The sequence below is a fragment of the Chenopodium album genome, chromosome 12 (genome assembly GCF_948465745.1).
Source record: "Chenopodium album chromosome 12, dcCheAlbu1.1, whole genome shotgun sequence".
Classification (NCBI taxonomy): Eukaryota; Viridiplantae; Streptophyta; class Magnoliopsida; order Caryophyllales; family Amaranthaceae; genus Chenopodium; species Chenopodium album.
Genome location: NC_137845.1, coordinates 23064669 through 23087524, shown reverse-complemented (window position 1 = coordinate 23087524; position 22856 = coordinate 23064669). Strand labels below are relative to the sequence as shown.

Here is a 22856-nt window from a genome sequence, read left to right as displayed (position 1 = left end):
CTTAGGCTTTAACTCATAATGCCCTCCCTCAGTATATGACTGAACCACTAGATCAAAAGGGCTTTCCCAAAGGTTGTAACGTAAAGGCAAAAGGTTGAGGGTAGGCTTAAAATTTAGAATTTGGTGGTACACCTAAGTTGTGAAGCAACGATTGGCCAAATCTCAAACCAAAACCAAGTAGTCACCAAACAAAAACAAACTAACACCCCCAATCTTATTCAAAGCTATAACCACAATCATATATACAAAAAGCGTAAAACGTTTCCCCCAAAGCTTGAACAAAGCGTTGTCCTCAATGTGTAAGATAGGAAGAAGCATTTACATCAAAATGTTTTTGAACATTTTCATTTTTACCTTTTTTTTTATCAATTTTTGCCAAAGCTTTTTGAATTTGCTTTGCTTTTTCTCATTTTTTTCAATTTTTCATTTTTCACTTTATTCATTGTCCTCGCCTCTTTTAACTATGGACGACTTTTTCATTTATTCACATGCCATTATTCACAAGATATACAAAACACCAGCTTGCTTACAAAGAAGAACCAATATCCAAACTCATATACCACTATCCAAGAACATGATCATTTGCTACACAAAAACCAAAAATGGAACAAAAAAAAAACAAAAGGCTCAAAGTTCTAAAGATGTGGCTTGAAAAGAAGGGAAAAGGCTCAAATGGTTAGCAAGTAGGCAAATGTAATCCCAAGAACTAAAAATTGTGAAGATTATCCTAAAAAAAAAAGAAAAATTACCACCCCGAAAAGATGCCTTGGTCCTCCCTAGATGGTTTGGTCTCGTGTTTGAGAATTATGAGTCAAGATTCAAGATTAGGTCCACAATAGTCAAGGATCCATGCCGCTCATGCAAGTGATTGTAGAAGGCTTAAAAACTATGAAACCTCGCATTAGGATGCAACAAAAACTCACTAAAAGCTTCAAATTCACCAAAGGGGAATGATTGTGATTTTTCAAAAACAAAAGAATCCTGCTTTAAGGTCCCCATAGTTCTAAAACGACTACCTTAGCATGTTCTATCCTAGAGTCAACCAAAGATACTCTCAAACCGTGCAAACCATTGTTTTTAGGAGGAATGATAGCCAATGTGCAAGTCCAAGTGGTACTAAGTCCAAAGCAAAAGCAAAATCATTAAGAAAGAAAAGCAATGCCTCAAAAACATTTTAATTTAATTTACAAAACCTCTTTTTTTGTTTTGTTTTTCTTTTTTCTTTTTTTTTCTTTTTTTTTCAAAAGAAGGAAAAGTTTAAAATCAAAACATATGAAAGCAAAATATAAAAAGGAGAGTAGAAGAAAAAAGAAAAAGGAAACAAAAAGAAAAAGGAAAACCATTAGAAAATAGAAAATGACGAAAAAGATATAAAATGAAAAATAGAAAAGCAAAGGAGTAGTAGAAATGCAACAAGGAGGTAATGCAAACGCATAAGTCCCAATCGACAAACAAGTGAACATTCGGCCACAACACCAATGTTCCCAAACACACTAAGGTGTTAAAAAGAAAACATCCTCGAACCGTTCAACTTCTCCTAATCTAAACCTAAACTAAGCAACGAAGAAAAGAAGAATAAAGAGAAGAAGATTAGAAGGATCTCACCAGGCGTCGAAGCTATGCTACATCAAACAAAGTGAAAGAGCACCTTAATGAAGCATCAATATCCAAAGCATAAACGACGAAGCAAAGTGAGAAAGGAATGGATTATATACAAAGAAAATTGTTAGTAACTTCAATAGAAAAGAAAAGAAAAATATAAAAGAGAAAGTGTATGCAAAGAATGAAAGCATTAGGAAAAGGGTCAAGAAATGAAATCTGGAAACAGAATCATCAGATAGAAGCAGAGTCAGGAAACAAGATATCAAACAATCATCATCAGGAAGCATAATCATAAAGAAGCAGAGATACACAACAGACAACAATTAGCGAAACAAACAACAATACCAAGACCTGGACAGAGAAATCAGCAGAAGTACATCACCATCATCACCAAAGAAGCAAGAGATACACAAAGATCAATACCAGAAGCAAAAGAGACCAAGAGTGAACTACAAAAGTGAGGAGGGAAACAGTGAAGCACCCAAACAAGATAAATCACCCCCAAGCTCAGAATGAACTACCCCCCAAACTCTAAATCTAATAACATATAGGTAAAAGAGAACATCATATAAAGCACGTAAGAAAAAGGGGGGTAGCCACAATAGTCTCACTCCGCACTATGGTAGGGGTAGAGTGAGAAATCCCCTCACCGGTCTCTATGACATGAACCGAGCTAGCCATCTCACTAACCTCTATAGGAGCTTTCCCCTTTAACCTCCCCTCCCTCCTAGCACGGTCTATCGCGAAGAAATGAGACCAATCATCCAAAACCGGCTCTCCCAATAATCCCCACCTACCAAAAGTCTCGGGGTTCGGGAAAGGCATAGAGTTCGTGGGATCATATGTATAATCGCATTCATCGGGCCGCTTATAGTCGTAAGTGGCCAGGGTGGTGCCCATAATAGCACTAGGAGGGATATGAGGACCCTCCCAATAGGGGTAACAAGGTCTAGGACCCACGGTAGGGTCAAAGGGTTCCCATTGAGGGATAGGTCCTTGTTGGACCGGGAGGTATGGGTAGTTCAAGTAAGGTTCAATCTCCCCTCTCCTCTCATGGTAGTCATGCAATTGATTAGCATGAAAATCATAGCCAAGAGAAGAATCACGCCCCAAAGGCATGGAAAACAAGACATTAGTGATGGAATCTAACTTGGCATGAATAGTAGATAAATTAAATGTAAAAGAAGAAGAAGAAGGAGGGATAGGAGTACCTCCCCGTTCATCCGGGGGTAAAGCTTGAAAATCCGTCGAGAGAGCATCATTAGAGGCAGTTCTTGTATGATTAGAATTCTTCCGAATAGAGGGGTCAATGTTGCATCATGGAGGTTTCCAAGTCAAAGAATCCGTCTTTGTCTTACGGTTTGTAGCCTCCTTAATCGGAATCAAGAACCAATCCTTCACTCAGGACACCTTCCATATGAAAATATTATGCTTCTTGGTACGATCAAGGAATTTTTGGTTAACAAGGGCATAAATATTGAGGAAATGAGAAGGTTTCCTCTCCCGAGGGTCGACTATCAGAGGGAGCTAGCGTAGAAAATCTTTATATGAGTCATTGAGGCAAAGTGCGAGGATAGAGATCATGCCTCCAATTTGGATGCTCCCCGAAAGCGAAACATCATCTCGGATACCTAGAAATCGGTTGATCAAATGTTGAGTGAAATCTACAAGCTCGATCTCATGCGACTCTTGGTCGGTAATCCATAGCCAACAAAGTTCCTCACAGGAAATAGCTCCCGAAGAGTCTTTAGAACATAGAGCATAGGACATAAGACAATTAAAGTATCTCATTGCCGGATGAACGATCGATGCGGACTTGGAAGTTTGAGGGTCATATTTCCAATCATCGAAGATACGCCGCCACCACTTGAGTTCATCATATCCATGGTCGCTAGTCATTTTACCATTGGCCGGATAGACAAGATGGTCTTCATCGACGACCCAAGGAAACCGAAAGTAGGAACAAAGTTGTGACTCCGACAACCGATGATCATTGTTGAAAAGTAAAAAGGTCAAAGTTCTTGAAGAGTCACCACTTGACTCTCGGACCACTTCAAGGGATGATAAAAACTCATACGTCACCCTATCATAGGTAGGGGCACTCAAATCCAAGAACTCTAAGAGACCGAGGTCCTTGGTGAAAGGAATGGTGTCCTTCGAACAAGTGTATTATTCTGATAGCGGGTTCAGAATTATTAGAAAGCTAATATATTCAGTAAGGTCAAGTGATCGGAATGCCTGGGTGGAGGCTGCTTCCGATCAGTAATATTAATATAATTAATATTACAGCTTAATCTTGACTGAACCCTTCGGGTCACACCCAAGCAAATATATGCGAACCAACTCGACGAATTAATTCGGAAGAAATTAATTCGTTGCCTGAGTGTTAAATATTTAGACGTCGGTAATTCGAGCTTAGAGCGTCGAAACCGATCGTCGGAAGTCGAGTCTAAAATAATAAAAGACGAGACGCGCAAAATAATAATAAATCGACCATATTCCCGAAAATACCCCTAGCATCGGTGTGCCCCGAGCATCCGAATGCTAGGGGCAAGACGAGTTAGCACACCGTGCTAGCAGCCCCAGCCAGCCGCGACTAGGCACAGCAGCAGCCGCGCCGTGCCACGGCAGCAGCCATAGCCGCACTAAACCGCAGCAGCAGCTGGTGCGGGCTGGGCTCGGGTCAGGTGCGGGCTGGCTGCGGGCCAGGTGCGGGCTGGTGCAGGCCGGGATCGGGCTTGGCTCGTGGCTTGGCTCGGGTCATAGGGCCATGAATAAGGGGAAGCTTGGAATATGGGAGTAAGTGGGAGAGGACATGTGGCACAAAGAGAGTATTGAGTGGGGAGCAAGTATGGTCCCCTACTCTCCATGTGGTCCTCACCAACCCATCTCACATGCTAATGCCACTTGTAGATTTATTATTAGTTTGCAATTTTAATTTAATTTAGCTTTAAATTAATTTGTGGAATTTCATGATCCCACATTGATGGGATTGAAATTCCCACTCATACTTTCCTCTATAAATACCAAGCTTTGGGTTTTGTAGTAAGGTGCTTGAGTGGGAGTAAAAAAGAGCATTCCATAATTTTTGGGAAAACTCTTAAACTCACATAACACTCGGGTTTAGGTCGGACCTTGCTAACCCCAAGGTAGTAAACCTTAAAGTTGTGTTCGCCCATTTGTGGGTGGATACCGTCGGAGGCGCGGCGCTTGACGTGCTAGTAGCTTTCAAGTAAGAGCCCTGGGTTTTGGGCGAAGCTCGCTTCGAGGGTAAGATTCGTTATCTTTTTTCTTTGTGAATATTTATTTATGCTTTGTGATTTTAATTATTGCGAGTGGTTCCTCGGGAGGGGTTGTTTCTGCGGTGAGTCGGACTCACCAAACCCCAACAGCGGTATCGGAGCCCCGCTCGTTTATTTTTATAATCATGTTTTTCAAGGTTTATTTTTGGCTTAATTTTCTGGTTTATGTTGCTAATTAGATTAGTAGCTCGGTTTTATTTATTTAATCCCGTTTTTAATGTCGAATTTGGCCCAGAACCCAGATTTTCGCCCAAGACTAGTGAATTTTGGGTGGAAAAACGTGTTCTGGAAAGGGTTTTACCTTGTGGGGCTGTGATTTTAGCCAAATTCATACCAGAAATGCCTTTTTCGAGGGGTTTTTCGTTTTTGACGAAAAATTTTAAGTCTTTTCTAACTTTGAAATTAATGGCATAAATTGTTGATTATATGGTTGATTATTTGCATAATTTTCTGCACTTTTATGTCCCCTTAAAGCACACTTGGTAGTATTTGATGCTTAAAGGTTGATTTATTTTCACATAATTGCAAACTAATTGCTTTTTAATGTGAAAATTTTATTTTTGAGACTTCCTAAGTGTTAAAGATTCAATCTTTATTTGTGATAAGTGATTGAAACTTTGAAAACCACTAAATTCCATGTTATTTTGAGTTGAACTTTGTTGTTTTAATCATTTTGAGTTGATTAGAAACATAAATTTTCGATTTTTGTGATAGAAATTTGGTTATCTTCATGTTGGAAGATATAATTTTCAAGGATTCACAAATTTTAGATGTTGGAATTTTCATTTGAACATTAAAGTTCATATTTTTCCAACTTCCCTTTACTTTGTCAAATTCTCAAGTTTAATTTAAATTGATTAAATTGAAAGTGAGAAATTGCCTCAATTTTATTTTGCACCAAGCTAAACCAATTTAATTAAAGATGGTTCTTGGAATTATTTTGGTTATTGCACTTTGAAATTTTATTAAGTTGGACTTGTTTAAAATTTTATTTTGCTCACTAAATTAGTTCTAAAATTAATTTAGAATTAATTATTTTTGTCTCGCGGAAAAGGGATCAAATCCCAACGCAGTGGCACGCAAAACGAGGCAATGCACCACCATGGCGAGCCGGGCTGCACAGCAGCCCGCATGTGGCTGCCACGGTGGTTGCGCCGCCTCGATGGTGGGCCACACGAGCGGCAGCAGCAACGCACAGCAGCAGCTCACGTGTGGGCAGCAGCAGCCACGCGCGGCTGTGCTGTGGCAGCGGCTCGCGGCCGTGAGCCGTGGGTCGTGTGTTCGTTGTCTTGGCATGTGCGTATGCTTGGTGCGGTGAGGTGACTAGCCGTAGTAGGCTTGATGTTAATTATTTTGCCGTTTATTTATTTTAATTAATTTTGTTAGTTTTAATTAAAATTTTGGGAGGCTAGGCCTCGGGTTTTTGAGCGGCATTGGCAAAATTTCATTTTGACAAATTTGGGTGCTACCAACTTAATTAATTGGATTAATTAAGGAAATGCGGAATTTAGTGGGAGCTTCAATTGTTAATGACGTAATTTATAATCGGTTAAACAACTTTGACTAGTTTTAATTAGGCGTGTTAATCGGATTAACCACCTAGATTAGTTACTAGTGCGCGCGTTGTTTGAATGCATTTTACTTGTTGTTAATTTTGTAAATTGCATGGGCCATTCACAAATAGTGAATGGATGAATGGAATATATATATTTTCTCTCTCTCTCACAGGTTTTATGAAATGGCAACTAGTGGGACCCGACTAGGATAGAAAATACGGACTACGTGCCGTTATGTATTTTTGTAAATCTAAATACGGTCTACGCACCGTTAAGTATTTTTGTACTTTAATATTTAGATTATTCCTAGTTATAGACACTAGTTTTTGCATAGTTTGGTTAAGTCTTGAAGACGGCGTATCTTGGAAGACAAAGCCTTGAAATGCAAATGAAGACCTTTTGAAGATATGAAGATTTCAAGGGGTCATGCTAGTTGCCAATATGCATCTATTATTTCGCTTTATATTTTATGGTTATATATATGTGTGTAAAATATTCGTTAGATGCATGTTTAGGTTTTCTTGATGTTGCGATGATTAGTTAAGTTCACTTATCAACCAACATAGAAATCCTAGGTCCCTAATAATATTGAGTAAAACTTGCCTTTCCAAAACAACACTTACTAACCGGACGATGGTGATGGTAGGCTACGCCAAAGCGAGGTGCCATCACTCCTCTAAGGGGCATAAGGCACACCGGGTGTGCACGTTGGTTTTGGTTTAACTCATCGGTATGAGTGAGGAGTCCTCACATACCATGGCAAAAGAGATACATCGTCAAAGATGCATTAGATGCGACGATTGTCTAACCAAGAGTGGCTTAGAGCCATTAGCAAGGCAATGCTTACCTAGAAGATTGAGTGTTTAAGACAAGCCAAAGCATGCTTAACCACTCTTTGTTTCTTCGGATCTTGGAATCGCCTTATTTTCGCCAAATAGGGACAATTTTTATGCGTAAATAAGACGTTTAATAAGATTGAAGTATTGCATGAATTCTATTTCAAACTTATTATGTTCTTGATAAATGGTTATACTTTGCACTTATATTCATAGTACTCTAAATCAAATAATATTGTTTCCATGATTGGTAAAGGAAATCCTTGAGAATAGTTCTCAAAGAAAGGAAAAGCATTTCTAAAATATAATTCTCATAAATGACTTTTATAACTAAGTCCGAAAGGACGGTTGGACATCATGTATTCAAAATACTAGGTAGTTTTGATAAAACATGAGGTATTGAGTTGCAAACTCAAGATTGTCAATGTTTGACAACCAACGTATCTTTTCGCATCATACATATTTGAGTAGGACTCATTGATGTAGTAATTCGAGTAAGAATTAATGGAAAAGATGGAACTTTGTTTAACGGCGCACTAGGTGCTTGATTATGCCTAACAAAGTATATGAGTCAAGGTACTTAAAGAAATGATTCTTAAAGTAAGATTATGAGATATTGTATGATAAGAAATATAGGAAAGAAGGAACAAAGAAAAGGAATTAGATTTCATTTCAACTTATGAGTTCATGTTATTGTAGTTAACTTAGCAATTCGTTATCTTCACAAGTATCGAATACTGCTTGAGTGTTCCACTATGATAGTGACCTCAAACTATTGAAGTTAAGCTAAGTTATCGACTTACAAGCTTAGAATGAAGCAAGAAGAGCTACATCAGTTGTAAGGTCGTATGTTTTGTTTAAAGACCTTTTAAGCCAAAGGCTGGAACAAGTAATGGTTATTATGTTCCATAATCAGCAATTGATCCGTTTACACACGGAAAGACTCACATTCAAAATAATGAGCAATAGTTGCGAGATTTATTTGAATGGTATGGCTATCCAAGCGTTGAGTCAAGAATGCTTGATTATAAACAAACATTTCCCTAACATGATAAACTCACTAAGCTCAAGTTATGGGCTTGATTTGCGTTCCAAACATCTTTAGAAATGTCACATTGACAAGAACGTACTCAAGGCTCTATTAGATAGGCTCTTGATAGTTGCTCGAATTGGAATCGTTCTAAGACAAGAAAGTCTTTCTTGTTGAAACCGACAAAGCAGAGAGCTATTGTTCTCGGTATAGACAATTGACTCCGAAGGCTAAAGAGGATTCAATTACTTCAACGTTTCACAAAGAATTTGAAAGGATATGGCTATATTCATCAAATGTGAACAAACTTGACTTGAGTAGCTCAAGAGTTCAGTGAAGTACAGAATCGACTTGGAAAGATATCAAAACGTCTAGATTAGATTGAGCGATGTTTGCTTGAGCCAAGCGTGACTATCTCAAAATTATGAATGGAAAATTTCATAAATAACTCCACAAAGAACATGGTGTGTCTTCACGGAGACCTCGGTGTCATTTGAAAATGACTCGAACGATGATGGTTCACAACCCTTCCTATAAAGTTCTTAAAGATTTGCACAAATGACTAATGTTACACTAAACAAAATGTCGAAGCTAAGAAAGGACGCCATATTTAGTTATGGATAGAAATAACTTCTAAAAGTCTTTTCAAGTATATGTCTAAGGCTCTTAGTCTCAGTGGGAGTTCACTAGCTCAGTGGGAGCAAAGTGGCTCAGTGGGAGCTGAATGGCTCAATAAAGACTAAGATAGCTCAAGTAGGAGCTAACTGTTTGTTTCACAACGAACTTTTACCCAAAGAAAATATACATGTCTCTTTGTAAGCATTCAAGTGAGACTACAGGTATTACCTCCACATCCTAATTGAGGACAAAAAAAATTGTTTGTTGCTCTAAGTAGTGTCTTTCTGGAAAGTAACACGTTTCGAAAACGACAAGTGGGAGGAAAATGAACTCGATGACCATCGAGCTTAGCAACAAACTAAAACTGAGAATCTCGGAAGACCTTAAAGGACTTCGTGATAATGCTTGATCAAGAATACTCAAAAGGACTTTATAAGTGCCTTAAAAGAGAATTCATTACTCACAAAACATTAAAGATGTTGGAGTAAGATAAACATAATAAAAGGTCTTTGAAAGCGCCTTAAAACTCAGTGTTTGATGCAATTACCCCGTATAGGTATAGAATTCACCAAAGGCTTGGATTGAATCCTATAAATTTTCTATTAAGTTAGAAACAAACCTAAGACTTACAAGCATACTATTAGATAGTAAAGGAATAATGTCCTGTAAGATAGCTACGACAAATCCAAATTCCGAATAATGGTTAAAAGCCATGAAAATCCGAAATAGACTCCATGTTTGAAAATCATGTTTGAAACTTGATTAATCTGCATGAAAGGTGAAAGACCCATCGATTGCAAATAAGTTTTCAAGGAGAAAACTAACAAATGTGGAAATGTATATGCATACATAGCTAGATTGGTTGTAAAAGATATAATTAATTTCAAGGAGTTGATTTTAATAAAATACCATACACCAATCGGAATGCTCAAGTCTTTTCGTGATTGATCTAGCAAAATTGCGCATATGAAATATGGCAAAATAGATACCAAAACCGCCTTCCCAAAATGGAATTTTGGAAGTGACTATGGAATAGTCTAAGGGTTTTGAAAATCTAAATAATGCTAGATTTGAAAGCAAGCACATGGAATCCGTCATGGGATTAAAGAAAGCATTGCATGAAGAAATTGGAACGTGTTTTTTCATAAAGTTAATAAGAGGATTTACTTATGGAGAAACATAGAAATTCTGATAAACAAGAAGTTTAGTGGGAGCAAAAGTAATGGTCCAACAAGATGTTTACGAACTCTATTGTGAAACAACTATCAAATGCTAAATGCTTAGATTTGAAAGTACTTTCGACAACGGACCGAGCTAAAGACGATACTTAGTACATGTTGGGAATTAAGTTCTATGGTATAGACTTAATTAAAATGTTTAAATGAGTAAAGGAAATTACCATGTTAAACATGAAGGACTTTGAAAGGCTTTCGACCCATATGTATGAAGCTAAGTAAATGTTTGAACTAAGTATAAGCTAGGATAAGTACTAAATCAAACAAGAAAGACTCTAGTAAGAGACTTTCAGTCATATCATATAGCGAACAATTTGGCAAGACTCAGTGTAACTGTATGAGCTAAATGTCACAAGGATGGAATAAAATTGAGAATAATTCTAGAATTAAATCCATCATGTAAAGCTATGATATGGAATCGTCAAATGACTTACATGCTTAGAGCATGTGAAGTACGTATAAGATACCAATCGACATTAATCTAAGTATTAGATCATTAGATTATAGTCAAGAACATCCAAAGAACTTAGATAAGTAGTTGAATGAGTTCTTGACGCATGGAGACAAATATAATTTGAGTTTTGATGTTGCAAGCACAAACTTTAACAAGGATTAGTTCCTTATCAAGGAAGCCATTTATAAGCACGAGGCAAGAAGTGTCGTGGCTTGAGAATGGTAACATGGATGTGCATCCATGTATAATGTGCGGGAATTTAAGGAAAATTTCCATGATCACAAGTGATTAGGGTATCCCAAATCGTTGTGAGTCGCTTGGAGTAAAACCCAAGCAAGGCATCATCGGGGAGTCTACTAAAATATATGTTGAGAATATTGTTGCCTTAAAGGCAATAATAAGATAGATGTTAAATGGAAAGGTTCGTTGTTGAACATTAATGATTGTAGGTTGTCAAGTAGAAGGTCTCAAATCATGAAAATGAGTGGGAGCCATTGCTTGGACAATAAATCCTAAATCACATGTAATCCATTAACACTCTCAAAATTTTATCATATTATTATGGAAATGGTGGATAATGAAGATGCTAAGGTTTGCAAAGTAATTATAACTAAACCTATGCAATAAGTGAACGACAACATTCATAATTGCATGAAAGAAATCAAGCATATCAAATATGAGTGTGATTTCTATGAATGTTTTATGAAGAGTACTACTCTTAATACATTTGGGAAAAACCATTTATCATAAGATGAAACATTGTGAAGTTTCATAGTGGAATAAAATATTTCTAAATATTCTACAAAACTATTTAATTGTGGTTTAGAATTAAATAATGAGTCCATCCAATTTTAATAAATATTCGAAATAGGGTATCAAGTCAATGGCTTGGATAAAGAAACACCTATTAAGTGAACATTGAATATTTTAATCGAAAATTATCCCTAATCAAGGTCATATTTTGTGGACGAATAATGACCATCAGAGATTAGTGTGTAGTATGATTTGTAGCACCGTTTCTTGTGCTATGAGGAGACAAATCATTTGCACAGGTATTGGTTTAGAACCATACTGGATAGACCTATGAGGATACTTTAAGAGATTTAAAAATCATCATAAGTATTTTCTCATTATTACTTTCGGTACTCTTTTCCTTTGACCATGAGTAGTGGGAGATCTCTTGTTTGAGTACTGGTCCGCTTTGGTATCCGCCAAACGTCTGTCGTAATTGGGGATTATAAAGACAGATATCGGGCGGGTGAGTCCTCTTAGTAAGAGAAGCTACATTACAAGACTGGAAATGTCCCCCTACTAACAATAGGGAACATGTCTTGTTGTTTACAAGGCCTCTCGAAGAGCGAGACTGTGAAAAATGCATGGCCGTGCTCAGATGGATTTTAGAAATCATATGCTTATTGACAGTCAAACTCGGATTTCGAGAAACACTTCTGGACGTAACAGAGATGACTAGTAATCATACTCTGTAGTTCATGAAGAGACATGAAGAGACATAGGATAAGGGCTATACACTACATGCACACTTGTCCGGAAGGACAAGTGGGAGATTGAAAGGAATGGTGTCCTTCGAACAAGTGTATTATTCTGATAGCGGGTTCAGAATTATTAGAAAGCTAATATATTCAGTAAGGTCAAGTGATCAGAATGCCTGGGTGGAGGCCGCTTCCAATCAGTAATATTAATATAATTAATATTACAGCTTAATCTTGACTGAACCCTTCGGGTCACACCCAAGCAAATATATGCGAACCAACTCAACGAATTAATTCGGAAGAAATTAATTCGTTGCCTGAGTGTTAAATATTTAGACGTCGGTAATTCGAGCTTAGAGCGTCGAAACCGATCGTAGGAAGTCGAGTCTAAAATAATAAAAGACGAGACGCGCAAAATAATAATAAATCGACCATATTCCCGAAAATACCCCTAGCATCGGTGTGCCCCGAGCATCCGAATGCTAGGGGCAAGACGAGCTAGCACACCGTGCTAGCAACCCCCGGCCAGCCGCGGCTAGGCACAGCAGCAGCCGCGCCGTGCCACGGCAGCAGCCGCAGCCGCACCAAACCGCAGCAGCAGCAGCTGGTGCGGGCTGGGCTCGGGTCAGGTGCGGGCTGGCTGCGGGCTGGTGCGGGCCGGGCTCAGGCTTGGCTCGTGGCTTGGCTCGGGTCATAGGGCCATGAATAAGGGGAAGCTTGGAATATGGGAGTAAGTGGGAGAGGACATGTGGCACAAGGAGAGTATTGAGTGGGGAGCAAGTATGGTCCCCTACTCTCCATGTGGTCCTCACCAACCCATCTCACATGGTAATGCCACTTGTAGATTTATTATTAGTTTGCAATTTTAATTTAATTTAGCTTTAAATTAATTTGTGGAATTTCATGATCCCACATTGATGGGATAAAAATTCCCACTCATACTTTCCTCTATAAATACCAAGCTTTGGGTTTTGGAGTAAGGTGCTTGAGTGGGAGTTAAAAAGAGCATTCCATAATTTTTGGGAAAACTCTTAAACTCACATAACACTCGGGTTTAGGTCGGACCTTGCTCACCCCAAGATAGTAGACCTTAAAGTTGTGTTCGCCCATTTGTGGGTGGATACCGTCAGAGGCGCGACGCTTGACGTGCTAGTAGCTTTCAAGTAAGAGCCCCGGGTTTTGGGCGAAGCTCGCTTCGAGGGTAAGATTCGTTATCTTTTCTTTGTGAATATTTATTTATGCTTTGTGATTTTATTTATTGCGAGTGGTTCCTCGGGAGGGGTTGTTTCCGCGGTGAGTCAGACTCACCAAACCCCAACACTTGGCTAGGTAGTGAATGTCATCATCAATTCCAAGTAGCTTGGTTGTTGTTTGATCTTAGAATCTTGTTGACTTGAGCTTCTGCTTTGATAGTTGCTCGAACCGATCCCAATGTAATTCCTTAGAGAATTCAATGCCGTATGTTTTTACCACCTCGGGAGGAGGTGGAACAACGTGCCTAGCTTTGCTTGAACTTGATCTAGCACACTTCTTATGACGGATAGGGGCCATCTACAAGAAGCAAAGCAATTCATGAGCAATTTATTTACAATTATCATTGTTCAAGAAGATTTAAAAGAAATTGCTCTAAAGTCAAGCACAAACATTATTCAATAAAAAATGAAACAAGAAATGGTCACACATGAATTATGCCATGATTATAGAACCATAAGTTTGAAGCAAACTAGTCATGAAGTAAAGGCAAAATTGGACACAAGAGACCAAATCATGAATCATTTTGAGCAAATTAATCCCAAAACATTGAATTATCAAAGAAATGAAACTATCATATAGAATACTCATGAGAGAGAAAATGACCAACAATGGTGATTCAAGGATTCAAGCAAGGTATACAAATTCATCACGAAAATGCTTCAATTTAACATCCAATAACATCATTCAACACAAAATACAAGCTAAAAGAACCAACAATAGAGTTCTACCATGAAAGCAAAAACAAGGGTTTCAAGCTTCAAATATGAGGAAGAAGATGACTAGAAAGTGAGAATATACCTCAATGAAGCTTTGAATTACTTGCAAATTGCACAATTTGAAGAATATAGAGTAAATAGAACACCCAAAATCAAGTTCCAAACACCAAAACAAAACCCCAAAATTCGAAATTTAGCCTAAAATTTTGAATTAGAATTCGAAAATTTCTGAATTTTTTTTTTGTTTTATTTTGTTTTTTTTTTGTAAAGATTTGATTATGGTTTAATGTAATTTGTGAAGAAATGATATTGAGAATGGTGTATTTGAGTGAATTTGCAAAGGTTTGGAAAGGGGTGAATATGGGGGAATTCGAGGATAGAGAAAATGGAGTGAAAAGGGGTGAGCTTGGGAGAAGAGGGCACGAAATAGGGGGGTGGGCTGCTGTGGTCGATGCGTGCGCACAGCTGGGTTGGTGCGTGCGTACCAGCTACGGCAGGGGGCTGCTTTACTTGCTCGGAACTCTTACCTACCTAGTGCGTGCGCACCAGGTAGGGTCTTGGGGGGGGGGGGGGCTGAAATTAGCCTTGAAACGCACCAAAAAAAAAAGCCAAGTTCTGACCCCTGTGGTGCACGCGCGCAGGTAGGGTGGTGCGTGCGCACCAGTGGGGTATAGGGGGTTCAAAAATTTTTCGATTTTCAGTAAAATGGGTTAAAATATCTAACCCCTCTGGTGCGTGTGCGCAACCCATGATGCGTGCGCACCAAATAAAGCTAGGGGAGAAATTTTTGTCCTTTAACATGCTCTCGTGCTTGCACTCTCATCGGCGCTAACGAGCGTCATGATCGATTGCTTAAAAGTTACACAAAAATAGTTCAAAAATTATTCGAAAATGAAGAGAAAATCAATGAATCATGCAAACACGAGAGCATATTACCCCAATAAACTTCTTCACCTAAGTTTAACCAAACCTCATGAAAGCTTGAATTAACACCGAAATTGTCGGAAATTTTCATCCATCCAATCTCATGGTACCTAAAATTAAGAAAACAAAGAAGAATAAGAAAAGTTCTTAAGGATAAAAGAAATATAGAGAAATGAAAAATCAAAAGAAAAGGGTTAGAAAACCGGGTTGCCTCCCGGGAAGCGCTTGTTTAACGTCATAGCTCGATGTTCTCCACCTATTAAGGTGGTTGTCGAAGAAGCAATATGTGAATTAGGCTAACAAAAGCACCATCAAAATACTTCTTGAGTCGATGTCCATTGACCTTAAACGGAGATGAAGAATCCATCATTGAAACCTCTACAACACCACAAGGAAAGACATTCTTAACCAAGAAAGGACTGCTCCATCTTGACATGAGCTTTCCGGGAAACAACTTCATTTTTGAATTGTAGAGAAGAACTTTATCACCAACACAAAACTCTTTCTTCTCGATAAGCTTATCATGAGTTTCCTTGGAACGAGCTTTGTAAATACTAGCACAATCATAAGCATCAAATCGAAGCTCCTCTAGCTCATGAAGATCTAACCACCTTTTCTCCCCCGCACTTGCCAAATCAAAGTTTATCTTCTTGATTACCCACAAAGCAAGGTGTTCGAGTTCTACCGGGAGATGGCATGATTTTCCATAGACTAGGCGGTATGGAGTGGTACCTATAGGTGTCTTGAAAGCTGTTCTTTAAGCCTAAAGAGCATCATCCAACTTGTCTGACCAATCCTTCCTATTTCTTACAATCGTCTTTTCAAGGATTAACTTGATTTGATGATTGGAAACCTCAACTTGGCCGCTTGTTTGAGGAGATGATATGGAAGGCCAAATCATTGATGAACTCCATGCTTTCGCAACATCTTTTGAAAGGCATTGTGAATAAAATGAGAACCATTATCGCTTATCACCGTCTTTGGTACACCAAACCTTGAATAAATGACCTTCTTGAACAACTTCATTACCACCTTGTGGTCATTAGTTGGGGAAGCAATGGCCTCAACCCATTTAGACACGTAATCCATCGCCACAAGAATATATTGATTTCCAAAGAACGAGGGAAACGGTCCCATAAAATCAATTCCCCACACATCAAATATCTCCAATTCAAGAATGGGTTGTTGAGGCATCTCATTTCGCTTGGAGATATTCCCAACTCGTTGACAACGGTCGCATTTCTTAACAAAACCCCATGAATCCTTGAAGAGATACGGCCACCATAAACCGCTTTGAAGAATCTTAGTGGCGGTTTTAGAAACACCCATATGGCCACCACTCGGATCCGAGTGGCACATCTTCAAAACACTAGGCACCTCTTCATTTGGAACACAACGCCTAAGTAAGCCATCGAATCCTCGCTTGTACAAGATGGGATCATCCCACATATAGTGTCTTGCCTCTCTCTTGAGCTTCTTTCGTTGACTCTTAGAAAAGGAAGGTGGAAACTCCCCACATGCAAGAAAGTTCACTAAGTCGGCGAACCATGGGAGCTCCTTTGCCTCAATAGCATATAAGAAGTCATCAAGCATCCTATCCTCAATTGGAGAACCATCATCATGAATTTGAGAATCCTTTAGGCGAGAGAGATGGTCCGCCATAATATTTTCCGCTCCTCTCTTATCCCTAATCTCAATATCAAAAGTTTGAAGTTCGAGCACCCACCAGATCAACCTAGGCTTGGATTCTTTCTTGGCAAAAAGATACTTGATAGTTGCATGATCCGTGAAGACAATGGTCTTAGAACCCAACAAATAACAATGGAGCTTTTCAAAAGCATGAACAATAGCCAAAAACTCCTTTTCCGTTGTGGTGTAGTTTCTTTGAGCACCATTTGGAGTCTTGGAAATATAATAGATCACATGTAGCTTCTTTTCCATTCTTTGACCCAAGACACCTCCAATTGCCAAATCACTTGCATCGCACATCAACTCAAAAGGTAAATCCCATCTTGGGGCTTGAATAATAGGAGTAGAGATTAGAGCCTTCTTCAATTTATTGAATGCCTCCAAACACTTATCATCAAATACAAACTCGGCATCCTTTTGAAGAAGATCATTGAGGGGCTTTGCAATGAGCAAGAAATCCTTGATGAATCTTCTATAAAACCTGGCATGTCCTAAGAAAGATCTCACTCCTTTCACATTGACCGGAGGTGGAAGCTTCTCAATAACCTCAATTTTTGCTTTGTCCACCTCTATCCCCTTGTGAGAAATCTTATGGCCAAGGACTATGCCTTCCTCCACCATGAACTGACACTTCTCCCAATTCAAAACCAAGTTCACCTTCTCACACCTTGCCAAAAATTTCTCAAGGTTTTCAAGACACGCCTCAAATGAAACACTGCCTACGGAGAAGTCATCCATAAACACTTCCATTTCCTCCTCCAACATATCTCCAAATATGCTCATCATACATCTTTGAAATGTTGCGGGAGCATTACAAAGGCCAAACGGAATTCTCCTATAAGCAAATATTCCATAGGGACAAGTGAATGTTCCATCCCGTGACCGTCCTCGTCGGAATAAGCTCACCTTTCTTATTCTTGACGACGGTCATGCCTCCTTCTTTGGGACAACATGAACGGGAGAGACCCACCTAGAACTCAATATGGGGAATATAATTTCCGCATCCAAAAGTTTGGTGATCTCCTTTTTCACTACCTCTCCCATTTAGGGGTGTAGCTTTCGTTGTCTCTCGATAGAAGGTAGAGCACCCTCCTCAAGGGTTATGTGATGTGTACATAAAGCGGGGCTTATACCTTTGAGGTCATCAATGGTATAACCCAAAGCACCTTGGTGCTTTCTCAAAACATCCCACAACTCTTGAGCTTAGCGATTACTCAAAGAAGAGCTAACACTCACGGGATAGGTGGAGTTGGGACCCAAGAATTCATACCTAAGGTGTGATGGAAGAGGTTTGAGATCAACCATTGGCACACCTTTACCTTCCTTTGATGTATCCACTTGCAACGCTTCTTGGCTAGAAATGCTCATACACATTTTCTCTTCAACATCCTCAAGGCTTCCATGAGCACATCTTCATACAAAGCCATCTCCTTGTTGGGAGTACCTATCTTTTCCTTATTCAACAAAACATTCTCAAGAGCATCGTTAGAACTGAGCAATTTCTTATGCATGGAAGACACAACATGATCAAGAGAATCAATCAACATGTAATTTTCTAAAGAAGAACTTGGATACCTCATACTATCATTCAAGTCCAATTCTATCACCTCATCCCCTACTTTGAGTGAAATTTTAGCACTTTTCACATCTATCATAGCACCCGAAGTAGCAAGGAATGGTCTCCCTAGAATGATAGGTATGCTAGCATCTTCGTCCATCTCAAGCACCACAAAGTCCACCGGAATGACAAATTTCCCAACCCTCAAAGGGACATCTTCTACCTTACCCTTAGGAAAATTAATTGACCTATCGGCCAATTGCAAAGTAATGTTAGTAGGTAAGATTTCCCCTAGCTCAAGTCTTTGGTACACCGAATTTGGCATAAGGCTAACACAAGATCCTACGTCACACAAGGCATTCTCGATTTGCATTTTGTAAGTGGCACAAGGGATGGAAAAGTTTCCGAGATCTTTTAGCTTAGGTGGCATCTTGTTCATTATGATTGCACTACAATTCTCGGTCAAGTTCACCGTCTCTACACCATCACAAGTCCTCCTACCGCTCAAAATATCTTTGAGGAATTTTGCGTAGTTGGGCATTTGGGTGACAACTTCGGTAAATGGTAGAGAAAGGTGAAGTTGCTTGAGAATGTCAATAAATCTTCCAAATTGTTTATCTAACTTGTGTCTCATGAATTTTTGTGGATAAGGAAGCTTGGGTTTCACAATTTCTTTCTCCACTCTCACTTCACTAGGCTTCTTAATCTCAACCTCACTCAAAGATGCACCATCTCTCTCATCTTCTACCAAAACCTCTTTTGTGGCCTCCTTGGTCTCACTCTTCCTAGGCAAACTCTCCTCAAGAACCTTACCACTCCTTGTGACAATAGCATTGACCGGTCTCTTGAGATCTAGGCCTTGGGAAGGTAAAGAAGAAGGAATAGCATGGTCTTTCAAGGCATTAGCAAGTTAAGAACTTTGGTTTTCAAGCATCTTATTACGAGTCATCATTTCATTAAATTTCTTGTTACTTACGGTCATGTAAGTGTTCAACAACTTTGATTGGTTTTCAATGATTTCTTCTAAATTGGTTCTATGAGAAGAAGAAGAGGTTTGAACATAAGAATTATCATTTTGGGTCTTTGGAGCAAAACCGGGTGGGGGACCCCTTTGAGAGTTATTTTTAAAATTTCCCCTATTTTGATTGTTCCAATTACCTCTACCTTGATTATGGTTACCATAACCTGGGTTATGATTTCCATAATTTTGGTTATGATTTTGGCTACTATAACCTTGGTTGTTATAGTTACCTCAGGAATTTTGGTTCCCATGGTTCCTATTACCACCACCTTGGTTGTAGTTGTCAAAATTGCCATGGTTGTTGTAATTCCTATTCCGTTGACCTCTTTGATTCTCAAACCTAGAATCATTATTACTTGACACATAGTTCACATGCTCATTCACATTTCCATCTTGATCACCACAAACATCCATACATGCATGAGGGGAATTAGAAACATCACGATCATACGATCCACAATCATCATAAAACAAGCATCCACTAGGCATGTTACTAGAAGAGGGAGGGGGTTGAGAATTAGAAGACATACATCTCCCCTTAGATTGGGAGGGAAGACTTGAAAGTTGGTAGGTAGCACTTTCTAATTTCGCCTTGATAGCGGACATCTCCTTCCCCAAGTTTGTCATTTGTGAGGATAGATTGTTGATTGCATTTAGATGATCAACCGAGTACACCGAAGAGCTACTCTTGATAGTTGACTCTCTTTCTCCATCTTGCCAATCTCTATAATACCTCACTACGTCTTCAATTATGTCTACCACTTCCTCTTCCGTTTTATTCATGATAGGACCTCTGACTCCATCTAAATATGATTTTCATTGAGGACTAAGGCCTCCACAGAAAATTTGAATAATTTGGTAAGTAGGAATTCCGTGGTGAGGACATTCTCTTTGATACTCTTTGTATCTCTCCCATGCTTCATAGAGACTCTCACTAGGATTTTGCTTGAAAACTTGAATCAAAGCTCTAGCCTCCGCCATTTTCTTTTGTGGATAGAAACGGGATAGAAACTCCTTGGTCACTTCATCCCATGTCCTTAGAGAATTCGGCTTGACCTCCTTGTCTAGCCATTCCAAGGCACACCCTATGAGGGATAAGGGAAAAAGCTTGAGGCGGATGAATTCTTGGGAAATTCCATTCACCTTGATAGTATTGCAATATTTTTCGAACTCTTTAAGATGATTTAGCGGGCTTTCATGCTTGGCCTCACTAAATTATCGCCTCTCTATCAAAGTGATCATTGCCGGTCTTATTTCAAAGTCATTCGCCGGTGTTGTAGGTGGAGCAATTCCACTCTCAAATCTATATGCACCGGGATCCCCAAATCTTTCAACGTTGCCCTTGGATTTTCTCCCATTCTTGCTTGTTCCTCTTTTTGTGGTTCTTCTTCACTTGAAGTGCTAGGGCTCAAAAGATCGTCTAGCAACAATTAACCTTGCAATAGTTCTCTCAATTTCCGGATCAAATGGCACTAGTGAACGACCACGTGCTCTATGCATAATATCACAAAGAAATGATTAGTAGCACGGCTACAAGTGTAGCCTAAAAGAAAAATCTTTTTGTATTTTAAATTAAAGATGAAATAGACTCAACAACTATAACAAAGCACCAATATCACTACCCGACAACGGCGCCATTTTTTACATAGGGAAAAGTAGGTCGTTTTCTACCCTTTCCTAGAGCCAAACAAAATTTGTAAACACTCGACCAACCTAATACGAGTATATAGTAAGTCAAGGGTCGAACCAAAGAAATGAGTAGGTGCAAGCTATAGCCAAGGTCAAGCTACTTCAAAGATTGTAGAAAGATAGGGTTGGTAACTAAGGTATCGAGAAAGCTAGATAAATTGAGAAATTCAATATACTAAACACTAGGGATATAGGTTCCACATGCAAGTTCAATGATTATGCTAATTGAAGGATCACTCAATCAATTCAAACATTACAAAGGACAAACAATAGTTGAAACCAAAGGAATTTAAGAGCTATCTCCTATAAGCCAAGCTAGGGTTCACTATTAATGGCTAACTAGGAAAATCACAATAAAATTCAATCAATTAAAGCAATTCTCAAATCAAGGGTTCATGTCATTGAAATTTGCAATGCAATCTAGATTAATCTTATAGGTTGATCACTCTTAGTCTAATTAATCACATGCACAACTATAACAACCAATTTAATTGCAACAATTCAATCAATCAAGGATCATCAACTAGCAAAAATCATCAATCAAGCATGCTTTCCCTTCTCCTTAGCAACTAATCTACTCACTAATCATGGTGAAATTGAAAAACAAAACAAATTCAATCACAATCATATTCATTTCAAGTTTAATCAAGAAGAAAATCAATCACTCAACAAATTCTAAAGCAAAGAATGGAATTCAAATCAAACATTCAAGAATTTAAAGGAAATTGCAAATAAAGTAAATTCAAAGGAAAGAAAATCTCACAAACTTTCATTGATTTGAAGAAGAAATCCAAGATCAAATTCAAGTACAATTAAGTAATCTTAAGCTTCTCTCTCTACTTTCTCTCTCTACTATTTTTGGAAAATAAGTGTCAAGTACAAAATAAATCCCCCCCCCCCCCGAAAAAGGAAAAGTCTAAGGGTATAAATAGAAAATCGAGCGAAGGAGAGCAGGGCGTCTGGTGTGCACCAAGGCGCGCCCAGCTGGCGGCCTGGTGCTTGGCTGGCCTGCCAATGTGTGCGTGTACAACTACGGCCCAACAGCTGCGCGCTCCAGCTTGCACGCATTGCGTGCTTGCGGTGCTGCTGCTGTGCTTGTGCTTCGCTTAGCCCAACACTTCGCATCTACGTGCCCAAGGCCCAGCATGCAATGTGGCTGGCCTTGCGGCGATGTGCGGGTCGGCTGCTAGCTAAGCCACGCAATGTGGCTGGCCTTGCTTTTATGTGCGGGCTGGCTGCTAGCTATTACTTTCTTAGTTCGCTTGGCTGCGATAGCACAACCTTGCACGCAAAACTAACTCGACCAATCTAGGCATGCTGAGCTTGCGGCCGAGCCTTGCCTTGCGGCACTAGCTTTGGCTATGCTATCCCTGTCACCCTAGCCATCGATTGGCTAGGCCAATACGATGCTAGGATTTTTCCGAGCACTGATTTGTTGATTAATTGATTTTTACCGTCTCGTATTTTATTAATTCGACTCGACTTGCGACGCTTGGTCTCGACGCCCTTAGTTCGATTTCCGACATCTATGTTCATAATACTCGAGCGACTCATTAATTCGTTGTGACGGATCGTTAGTTTGCTTGGGTGTGACCCGAAGGGTTTAGTTAAGATTAAGTTGTAATATATTACTGATCAAAAGCGGCCTCCAACTAGGCATTCTGATCACTTGACCTCACTGAATAATTAGCTTTCCAATAATTCCGAACCCTTTATCGGAATAATACACTTTTTCGAAGGACACCATTCCTATCAATCTCCCACTTGTCCTTCCGGACAAGTACGCTTTTAGTATATAGCCTATTTACTATGTCACTTAATGTCTCTTCATGAAGTATAAGGTAAGATTATTCGTCATCCTTATTACGTCTAGAAGTGTTTC

The 22856-nt window shown here is 39.2% G+C and overlaps 1 non-coding gene across 1 annotated transcript; it reads left to right on the top strand.

Annotated features, from left to right (window-relative positions):
* The first annotated feature begins 20153 nt into the window (after positions 1-20153).
* Positions 20154-20259, top strand: LOC145573350 (small nucleolar RNA R71). Its single transcript, XR_014097397.1, has one exon. It is a non-coding gene; the product is annotated as a small nucleolar RNA R71 (small nucleolar RNA).
* Positions 20260-22856: the final 2597 nt, after the last annotated feature.